This window comes from Ambystoma mexicanum, chromosome 1p (assembly GCF_040938575.1).
Source record: "Ambystoma mexicanum isolate Mex_15411 chromosome 1p, UKY_AmexF1_1, whole genome shotgun sequence".
NCBI classification, from domain to species: Eukaryota; Metazoa; Chordata; class Amphibia; order Caudata; family Ambystomatidae; genus Ambystoma; species Ambystoma mexicanum.
In genome coordinates, this window is record NC_090921.1 from 568,507,402 (window position 1) to 568,519,025 (window position 11,624).

General features: G+C 42.9%; 1 long non-coding RNA gene across 2 annotated transcripts in view; it reads left to right on the forward strand.

Moving 5' to 3' along the window:
* The window catches only part of LOC138575781 (uncharacterized), a 168,881-nt gene extending 157,494 nt beyond the window's left edge, over positions 1-11,387 (forward strand). For both annotated transcript variants that reach the window (XR_011303955.1, XR_011303956.1), the window contains 3 exons: positions 1,722-1,773; positions 1,863-1,918; positions 2,029-11,387. This is a non-coding gene — a long non-coding RNA (uncharacterized lncRNA). The remainder of the gene's footprint in view (positions 1-1,721; positions 1,774-1,862; positions 1,919-2,028) is intronic.
* Positions 11,388-11,624: the final 237 nt, after the last annotated feature.

An 11,624-nucleotide genomic window follows, 5' to 3' on the forward strand; every position in this document is an offset into this window, starting at 1 on the left:
CTGCCCCTTAGACATTCCTGGCCACAGCCGTATAACAAGCACACCTGGGTTACATAAGGGAACGGCGGCCTTGTCCACAGCCTTCCCTTTTTAACCACACTGGCTCCCTGCAGACACAGTTCCCTCACCTCTTCACCCCAGAGCCTCTGCTCTGCCACAGGATAACCTGCCGGCTCATCAGTCTCCTCCAGCTGGTTTTCTCTCTGCCTCTTGCCTCCAGAATGCCAGTTGCTTGCAAGTCAGGGATACCCTGCTGGACTCAGCAACGCAGCTTCCCTGTTGCTGTGTGTCCAATATTAACAGGCTGCAGGTGTGTGGTCAGAGTGGAGCCTGCCTGACCTTCCATTTACCCAATTATCTGGATATCCTTGTCCTTTAGCTCTGAGTGATTTGGATCTTAAAGGGGCCGTGTGTCTTTTCTTATTCCTTTTAATGGCCTGCAGGGGTAGTGTAGGTTTTTGCATGGGGCTAAGGTCACCATAGCCCACAAAGGCAGAAGGAGTGTAGGGGAGATTAGTATTTGCAGCGGAAGGGTGTTTCAGTTTTAATTCCCCTTTTATGGATTCAGAGGGATTTGTTTTCCCATAAGAGGTGGGGTCTTTCTTCATCCAGCCCCTCCAGTGTCGCCTCTTCTTCTGGGTTAGTGTTTTATTGGAACCCCCATTAATCAGGGTTTTGGGTATTCCCCTATACTGTGGGTTGGGGCCCCCTTTGGGCTTGATGAGTGGCAATAGCCCACATAGAGGGACGGTAGGTTTTCCTTAGGGGGTGTGCAGCACCGTGTCCCACCTACGGGCGTCCTCTTCCCAGGCCCGAAAGACCCTCCACTCAGGTGATCTTATCTCGCTTGCCCACCCCCAGCGTTGGGATCCAAAGTAATGGCCCTTCCCTGGCCACCTGAGCAAAGGATCAGAGGGGAGAAAATGTGAGGACGCCCTCAGGTTTCTCACACACAACTTTGGAGAAATGAGCAATTGGAACAATCCGCAGAAAAGATTAGAACAGAGAGAGACATTCTGGATTCATAGACTCAATGCATTATCACCTGGCGGAATTAAGGAAGGCATTAGCTTGCATTGTTTTCTATGATTCATTGATCACCCCTTTTTATCACCTTTGAACAACATGAGGTTATTGTTAATGAATGAAAGCCATTTGAGATTATGCTCTTTACAACAGGATTTATTTGTGATTAATCTTTATGTTGATTGGGCTAGGAATGAGAACATTTTGATTTCTCTTTGGTATTGACTGGGGATCATGTTTCCTATAATATGGCTCAGCTGCGATATATCCTTATGCTGTTGTATTCAAAATGAGATATTCTGGTATTATCAGAGATTAAGTTTCCTCAGATAATGTTCAATTATGACATATCATTATTCTGATTGCATTTAGAATGTTATATCCTTGTATTATCTACTCTTTGACTGTTACTATATTTGTTTGATAATTATTTTATCTATGTGTAATTTATCAATTTCATTCTCTTTTTTTTACACTCCTGCATGCTTTATTTTTCATTTACCTATCCGCCTCCCTGCTTGCTGTGATTCCGTTTCTGCAATTTTTACATTATTTAAAACATGTATGTTTTCTATTTTTTCTCATTGTCTTAATTTTTCTATTTTTGCTATGGTTTATTACATGTTTTTTATAGGTTTTTGCCCTTTTTTCTTGCAATAATTTATCTTTTTCCCCTTTTTTTGTTGTCTTTTCAGAATCTGATCTGTGATTAGTTCATCTAATCCCCAGATGTGACATTTCATCCAGGTAGGGTGCTTGGATACATTTTTTAGTTTTTTACTTTTCTTTTTGTGAACTTTTCTTTTATTTCTTTAAATGCATTGCATTTTTTTCAGACTTGTTCTAGTCTGCCATATGAATTTGATGGCATTGAGAGATATCTTCTAGCCAGGTATGTTGCTCTGTACTTTTCTTTTCGATACCTTTGAAAACCTTTATCACAACAAGTGGCCACTGTCTGGTTTTAACCATTGATAGATGTCTATTCTTTTCTGTCTACAGACATTGCCCTGATGAAGGACCAGGATAGGTCCGAGATGCATTTGCCTTTCTTTGTCTGCTTCACTGAAATGGAAGATTGTATGTCTACCCTAAATTGATAGGTTTTACATCGTAAACCCGTTTTGTGGGAATATTTGTTCATATTCATGAAGAAGTTATTGAGGTTTTTACTACTTAACGAAATCATCTTCCAGGTCCTACTCACTCTGTATTTTGTTCATGTATTTTACCATCTATGTGCATAGGTGGTGGATTGGTTGCCGCTAGAAAAACATATAAGACAATTGTTAATCATCTACATTTTTTAGTGGTGCCCACTCTCTCTTCGTCACAAATCATGGGTATAATATCATACTTGCTACAATACAGAACAAACTCCAAATCTCTTTGAGAATTCATCAGTTGTTAGACATGTGTTGATGTAACACAAAATCTCTAAGCGAAAATGCATTACTAATCACAAATCCTGCATGCGGACCGGGAAAAGCCCAACTGTACTGGAAGGACTTTAAAACCTGTGTCACCTGCCACTGGAGGTCCAGCACTGTGAACAATGGAACTAGATCAGTGCTCCTAATGGAGGCCAGACTTACTTGGTACAGAAAGATGTTGGTCTTGTCATTTCATCAACACCATTCCATATCTATCAATAGATAATGCAATGGCTTTGCATCCTGGACTTTTCTACTTGTTATTTGTTGTTTATGTCTTGTAGTGCCCTCACGCCCTCGGGTTCATGGCCGCGCTATATAAATGTATTAAAATTTTTAAAAAAAGGGATTCAGGCTAGTGTAGAATTCAGAGTTTGTGCACACAAGCCCTAACACAGCCAGCACCTCCAACATGTTACACCACACTCCATGCATACTGGTCTCCGTAGCCTACTGTAGCTCATACTCTTCCCGCATCTTGAAGAGATCATCGCATAATTTCAGGGAGTGACCAACCCTTGCTGTAATCCTATAATAATTCTGTAACCCCTTGTATAAACTGGGGCTATGGCAACATTTGTGGTGTCCGTTTTGGTTCATGTTTTTCCATTCGACCTGCATCCTGGCATTCAAACGGTTAGTCCCTTACTTTCTCTTGGATTGCACTGACACCATATCCGGTGATCTGGTTCATTGGCAGCTGTGTTACGTGCTGTGGACCACTCTTTCTTGTAGTGTGGAGAACTGATCTTTGTGCATTATCAAGTCAGGAAGGTTTATGTAAATTGACAGGTGTTGGAAGAACCATTTTGGCAGTTGGTCTGACAGGTTTGCAGTTCAGAGGAGAGCGCAGCTGAACGGGGAAGGAGCATGTGTTTTGGTAAGGGGTCAAATGCAATTTCTCAAAACTAGGGGCTTTATATTCCAAAACATTTGAGGCTCTCTCTGTTAGATGTAAGGAGGGAGCCCCATTCCTGGCCTCAAATGCAACTGCAGATATTTTTAAATCTGGAATTTGTATGAAAATCAGAATGGCTGTTCAAAAGGGAAAATGGCTCTGTAATAGACTGGGCATATCGCCCGGTGAGAATTGGCTACCGATTGCCAGCTGGTTTGACTGTACATTGCCGACAGACTGATTGCCCCATTGGTATTGTTCCACTGAGCTTTTGTTCTGATCTGGTTTAGTAAGCTCCCATAAGGTCGAGGTTTTTTTTTTCGAGGGGCCACTAGTGCTGAGTGTTTACCAAGATGCCCATTTCAGCTGAACCTCCCATCAGATCAGATATGTAAGCTAATGCCAAATGGCAGGGGCCAAGTCCTCAAATGAGACGTCACCAGAAATGAGCACATCAAGGTCAAATATGCACATTTCATTCATTTGGCTTTGCATAACCACACACATTGCAGAGGACCATTGGGCATTTGCCTTTCATAAAATCAACATACAGAGAAAACCAAGAGAGGATATTTTCTTCTACTACGGTTTGAAAATGTTAACAAATGTACATGCATTAAACCTCAAGAATCATTGCCAATCTTTTCTCAGGAGACTGCAGTCCCGAAATGTGAAATTTCAGCTTTTAGTTGTTAGTCATTTTTAACCAGGTTATTTGGTGTAGTGGTGAAGGGCCTGAACTGTGAACTTGGCGAGCATGGTTTGAATCCCTACGAGACTAAAATTATAATTTTGAAAAAGACGGCGAAAGTGTCTTCTTTGACATACAGCCCTAGAATACCCTGGGGGACAGTGTCCGCCCTCTGAAAAAAGCAGGGGATGCCATTCACCCGCGAGTTTCCTCGGCTTGAGCCCTGCTAAATGGAGATGGCCCGGCGTAATATGTCACACTCCTTGCCCCTATAGTGGTGCCTCACTCAAACTCATTGTGTGCAGGTCGAGGTTAAGGAGTGGTTGTGGGTTATCGCAGGAGCACGATAATAGGACAAAACACCTAATATATATTCGGTGCAACACATTCAACATTCAACCGAAGAGAAACGAGAGCACTATTCCTGCATGTTCTACATCTGTCCACTGTGTGGGAACAGGGCCAGTTAAAGGACAGAATGAGCAGCTCAATTTCCCTGCCTCTGGTGTAACTATACCTAGTCAGCGCTGTTGTGCCGCCTGTCTAATAGTGGAAAGAAAAAGAAGAATTATTGTTGGTATATCTTACAGGTGGGAACATACAGTCTAGTCTCATTGATCTTACAAATGAGCCACTTCACTATTCATATGCCTCGGACTCTGAATTCCAATTTAAAAGCTATCAGGAAAACCCATCTCACTATCTTTGGCAAACTAACTTTGATTGCCTAATAGTCTGGGATCCCTATTTATCAATATCAAATTGCAAAAAATTGTGAAGACCAAAAATGTGATCAGTGGTGGACAAACCTAGAATGATGGTCCCCTTGGGATCAAATGTAAACTGTACCTATAAATGGGTCGCTAGATGCCAACACTACAGTTTTGTTGTCTACCAGTTTCAGTGGTTGCATATTTCTTAAATCCACTTTCTTCAGGACTGTCTTCAATTTAGAAATGTGGTATACTCACAGTTACTCTGTATTGAGGCTCATGGACATTACTCCTTACCACACATCAGTTGTGTCACATCAATGTGATTGGTCTGTGGCCGTGATTCTGTAAAAGCAGAATCATGGTATCACAGCGCTGTTGCACGTAGTATAAATACATTTCAAAAACAAGTTTGCATCCATTAACAAAACCTGTGGGCAAATTTTGCCCTAAAAACAGCTGCTTTCACTCAAAATTACCTGTGTTCCCAAATTCCCCATTACAATATCTAGGGATGTCTATATATTACTCAAAACAATGCACTCTGTGGGGGACCAACCTTGTTTTGACTCGTATGACCCATTGTTGGAATGCATAGCCATTTAACGCATAATAATTATAGTAATAATAATAATTTCATTTTTATATAGTGCTTTACTCTAAAGCGATTTACATAGGACATACAATACTATTATTACCCAATCGAAATTAGTACTCATTTATCGACCTCAGAAGATTGAAAGTCTGAGTTGGCCTTGCCGGGATATACCAACACTAATTCCTCTTTTACTATCTACTATTAGACATACATTTGCCCTCAAGGTTTATTTTAACATACTGTTAAACCACTTGAGCTGTGCTTCCTAGTAGTTTTGCATCGCTCCAGCGCCACGTGTTAGGTGCCTATTAAACATTGCAGTGGTTTTTGGAGTCGCGTCCTCTCTTGGTATTAGATTGCAACCGTTTCCATGTAGGACGCACGTTCAACGGATATAACATGCATCCGTTCGTGATGGTCAGGCAACTGCTGTATGGTCTCGTGCGTTCTTCAGAGTAGAGTTGCCTGATCTCTAATTTAGCAGCTGATGTGTGTTTTTAAAAACCCAATGCATGTTTTTAAAGAGGTGATCAATTGTGTTTAGTTGTTGCATGCCACTTCAGGGCATGTGTCTCATCATCGACTCCTTGTTTATCGCTGTTGATATTCACCTCACGTATTGTCCATATATAGTCACAAGTCCAGGGGCAGCTTACAGATCTGGATGATGTGTGGATAGTCAAAATTATTTTAGCTCTGTAGTGTCATGTAAAGGCTATGATCGTTGTAGGACGGCTAACGTCTGCCATACAGTTGACTAATTTAGACCGAATAGGTCTGTTTTAAGCCGAAATATCAATTTGTGTTCCCATTTTAATAGGAGGGCCTGTATATCTATGCCCCATCCCCCTCCATGGACAAATCACATTTTCAATAATAGTCCAACGCAACTCCTTAGATGTGTGGCGGTGTAGCAGGAAGTGTTCTGCTAATGGTGCATTTTCTCACCCCACTCTAATGCACACACAACATGTGCTCTTGGATTCTTTTCTTTACCGGTTGGCTGGTCATCAACACATATTTAAGATTGCAGGGGCAAATGATAAGATATATCACGTTGCTGATGTTACAATTTGTAAAGGGCTAGAGTAAGCAGCTGTAAGTGCCAGGGTGCGTGATCAGCTGCCAGCAAATAGGTAAGCGCAGGCATGTGGTGGCATAGGCCAGTGGGTGCCAGGCAAGTACTAGGAGGGGGCTGAGGCTGAAGGCGATTGGGTGTGGGAGGCCAGGGCCCAAGAGGACACATAAGGGCCCTGGTCACCAATGATGTTCATAGGTGCATTCTGACATCCTTGCATGAGACATCCTTCCATGTGGCATCCTTCCACACTGCATCCTTCCATGATTTCAGTGCAAGGGTACATTCTGTATGGCTGTCTGAGTGCAGAACGTCTCTCATACACTCAATGTGGTAGAGAAATGATACAGGGGGTCCCATTTACTGCACTTCTCCTGCTGTTCCAGTATGACAGCGGTGAGGGGATGGGAATTAGTGAGAAAGCGTCTACCTGCTCCTCTACAGGAGGCTTCTGACATACACAATGGGAAGTGACATCACATGAAGTGAACAGATCCTGAAGTGAAATATACAAATTTCATTCAACTTGTCGTTCTCAATTGAAGAGAGTGAACAGGACAAATAAGCATTACCCACGAAAAACGATTTTCCTATTACATTACTACAAAAGGCACTCACTTTTTGTTTCTTTTATGTACATTTCTAATCCAGCGAAAATACCGTATAGCATCCAGACGGAAGCAACCCACTTCACGGTAACAAACTTGAAGAGCGCCTACTTCTCTGTATCGCTCCATGAACAGTCACAGGACTTGACCTCATTTCAATATAGAAACCGGAAGTGAAAACAACACAAGATTATCAGAGGGGTACCGGGAGTCACCTTCTGTCAACAGATAGGGAGCACCGTCATACAGTATGTGGACTGCATTTTGATTTGTAGGAAGTCAGAGGCACAGTTGAAATGACTTGGTATACTTGTTGACAGTATTGGCAGAAAATGGTTACAAGGTAGACAAGGCAAACCTACAATATTGCCAGAAAGAAGTGCTATATATCGGGCAACCGATAACGCAAGACGGGTGAAAAGTGACTCCAGAAAGGGTGGAGGCGATCTGCAGAACGCTGATGCCAAAGACAGTGAGAGAAATGCACCAGTTGTATTGCAGAGCCTGGGTGTTTGACTATAGCAGATATTCGAGACCCTTGTTAAGCAGTCTCAGAGATGCACATAGAGGGGACAGCAAGCTGCCATGGATGCACTAAATGACTAAGACATTTTAGGAGCATGTGATAGAGCTCAGCCAATTATTATGGTTGTCAGAACGAATCAATCAACATCCGCCCTCGTGGAGCCAATGAGCTCTACCATACTGATTTAGCTTCAGACTTTCCCTTCGGCGGGATCGGACTGATAACCGATCGAAAGGGATGCATACAGCTGAGGGACTTTGCCTCCTAAGGTAAGAATTAGTTCAGGGATCGCCCGAAACAATTTTTATATATATCTGATCATTAATTCCTCACTGCAACCTCGCTCTTGGTTTTCACAAGTAGTGCTATTTTTCATGTGTACTGCAGAGCACATTGCTCCATTTATTTGTGAATCCCTGACTAAAAGCCTTGACGTACTTCTGGCTCGGCACGTGACTTCTTCGAAGAGGACACCGCCCTCTTACTGACCACCAACACTAAACCGGGTTCACAAATCATCCTTATGGGTGTCTTTAACCTGGGCCTCAATTACCCTAATAATACTAACGCTATCCTATTCAACGATACCATCACTCATTTAGGCCTTATACAACACATCACCAAACCCACACACTCAAAAGGGAGATCCCTGGATTGGTTGACTGACGCCAATTGTAACCTATCATTGATTGACATCACTCCCTGCGCTTGGACAGACCACTATTTTATCACATTTTCCATACCCAAAGACCTGCCCAAATGTGCACCTACCTGCACGACATCACAAACCGCGACCAGAAATAGATGCAACAACACTATAGAGAATCTAAGACCACTACCAAACCCAATCTCCAATGCCAACCATCCTATCTCTAACTCTAATCCAGCTGCCCTCGTTAAACTTTACAATGATACGCTGGTACAGGCACTTAATCAAATAGCCCCTCTTAAATTAAGAAAGTCTAAAATAGCTGCCCACATAAATAAATGGTTCTTCACAGAACTAAAAGATCTCCGCAACATTAAAAGAACAGCGGAATCTAATTGGAGAAAAGCCCTGTCTCCTGTATCCAAAGACACATTCTCTTTGGCAGAAGCCACTTACAAAACTGCCATCACAAATGCCAAAAAAGAGATCTTTAACTTGAGAATACATAATGTGAAATCCGGCACAAAATAATTATTCTCCATCCTAAGAGAATTGGAATCGCCTGTGCCCCCCACAGATGACTGTATCAAGGATAAAGCTTGCTGTAATAATATTATTCAACAAGCACTCTCAAATAAAATAGCTCTCTTACAAGCTAAGATTGATGCAAAAAAGCTTGCCTTGCCACCAAAGACCACTCGAACATTAAAAAAAGCTCCACCAGTCCCGATTGCCCACCAATTCACTTCGCCCCAGTAACCCAGGATGAAGTAATTAACATAATTGCCAGCCTTAAACCTTCAAACTGCCAAGGCAACATATATCCTGCCTCGGTCAACAAGGACGGAGCTAAAGACCAAGCCCCCTTCATCACCACCTTGATCAACTCCTCATTCAAAAATGTGTCTATGCCCAACAACCTCAAACCTACTAATTATAGGCCCATTACTACTGTCCCCTTTCTCCTTAAAATACTGGACAGAGTGGCATACCTCCAAATACAACAACATTTGGAAGACAATAATCTCCTAGGCCTGCGACAATCCGGCTTTAGACCTAGGCACAGGACTGAAACTGCCCTCCTGGATCTAAAAGTCCAAATGGATGAAGCCAAAGTCAAGGGCAATTTGGCCATCTTGCTCCTGTTGGATCTTTCTGCAGCCTTTGACCTAGTTGACCACTAAATTCTCACCCAACACCTGTCCTCGGCTGCCGCATTCTCACAGAATGCCACCAATTGGATTTGATCCTTCCTTTCCGATAGGTCGACTAGGGTCTACGCACCAGCGGCTGCAGCTGACCCTGTCCCAATCCATGTGGAGTACCCCAAGGTTCCTGTATTTCCCTCACACTTTACAACATCTTTATCAAGCTCCTTTTTGACCGACTTGGGTGTCATTATGAGAAAGATGTTGCAAAACTCAATGAAATCTACCTTGAAATTCAAGCATGGATCTGCTTGAATGACGACAAGACGGAACTACTCATAGTAGGTTCCTAGGCTCGACTTAAAAAATTGGACCTCAGGTACCAATCATTCAACATTGAGGGCAATATCATTAAAGTATCAAAAGAAGTCAAATCGCTAAGTGTGTATCTTGACTCAACATTATCACTCAAAAAATGAATAAACACGACTATCTCATCCACGGCCTACACTAACAAATTAATCAATGCCTGTAAGCCATTTCTCTCAACCACCAGTTGCCTTACACTAGCCAGAGCATTGATATTGTCCAGACTAGACTACTGTAAAACTCTCTTCTTGAGTTCCACTAATCACAATCTGAACAGACTGCAGGTCCTTCAGAATAATGCCCCTAGATGTGCCCTTAACCTTCCTCACAAGGCACACAACTCCACCATTAGTATGGAAGTCCTTTGGCTCCCCATCCAAGACAGAATCAAACTAAGATCGCTTGTCATTACACATAAATGCCTCTTGCTGACTGCCCCACGCTACTTATCTGACAAATTCTCCAGACACAGTTCATCCAGACCCACCAGAACACCGTACATGCACCAATGGAACATTCCCAAATTCAACCTGAAAACAGCAGGGGGATCTACTTCCCTGTACTAGCAGTGAAATGCTGGAACGCACTCCCCATGATAATCAGGGCTGAAGAATCATTCTGGGTTTTCAGAGCTAAAGTAAAAACATGGCTCTCATCGCAGTAAGAATACAAGTCCTACACACATACAATGTACTTCGTAATGCATTCTGTAACCTTGTCATGAACCACTGTGCTACCTACTGTATCGCGTATGTGTAACCTCTATGTAACTTTGTTGTTCACCATGTCTATGTGCCCAGTTACCCTTGGGTTTGGCTGTGGTCTACAAATAAACTAACTAAACTTGTCCTCCGTGCCTCGCAACAATGCATACTATCTCTCAGATACACACTGTATATATGAACACATCCTCACCCGTGGGACCTTCGTTGTCACATGTGCAATGTATCGGTAAGCCATATGTACGGGAGGATATGGAAACACTGTTACCATGTTGTGTGTGTCTTTATCATGCCTCTTATGCGTCACTCAGCATTTTCACTAATTTCTCACTCTTTAGATCCCCATACCTAGGGTTAACACAACCATAACCAGTGATGCTTTTACCAACACATGCATGCCATACCCCTTAACCCGCCTGGACAAGCCATTTTGTGGAACCAGATATCCTTCCTAATCAGTGCACTGCCTTTATGCAAGAATAGCACAATTTAAAGTAGGGACTCACGGAACCGTAGACCCTACTGAGCTTGTTTGCCACGCACGTGCACCTTCTCCACTTTCATTCAATTCTAGAATCTTGACAACAACCGTTGGACGTGGATCTTAATCAGGCCCTCGGACCCTGCTATGCCTTCTACCTTGGCCTTATTCTGATCTCACCCGCAACCCCTCCTTCAAACCCCACCTGCAAATCTGCTGCATTCTCATCTGAAGTGCACTCCTGCACACTTACACCCTTCGAGCACTGAGGATATATGCCCTTCTGAACTCACGCAGCAGCGTCCTTGAGCCACACTTCGTGGGCTCTCTCTTCATTCTGGCCTTCAAATCACTTTACACACACAGCCATACCGCTGACCACCACTACGGCCACCCCTGGCACCTGTGCACCATGTCACCACTGGCATGATACATTCTTTTCATTCATACATAGCTAAGTCTCTTGCACTCCTTAGGAACGAGCATAATTCTAATGCTGGCCTTCAACCCTCCCAGCCCCCTCTTTTTTCTACAGAAGCACTAATCAGTGCAACTATTTCAAGAACATCTTTAGGCATTTAAACCAGTCAGAAATACGAAACTTGCTAAGCATTAGCCCTCACCAGTCATATGAAACTCTTTAGCTCAATCAAACATTGATACTAATCACAACCTACCTTCTCT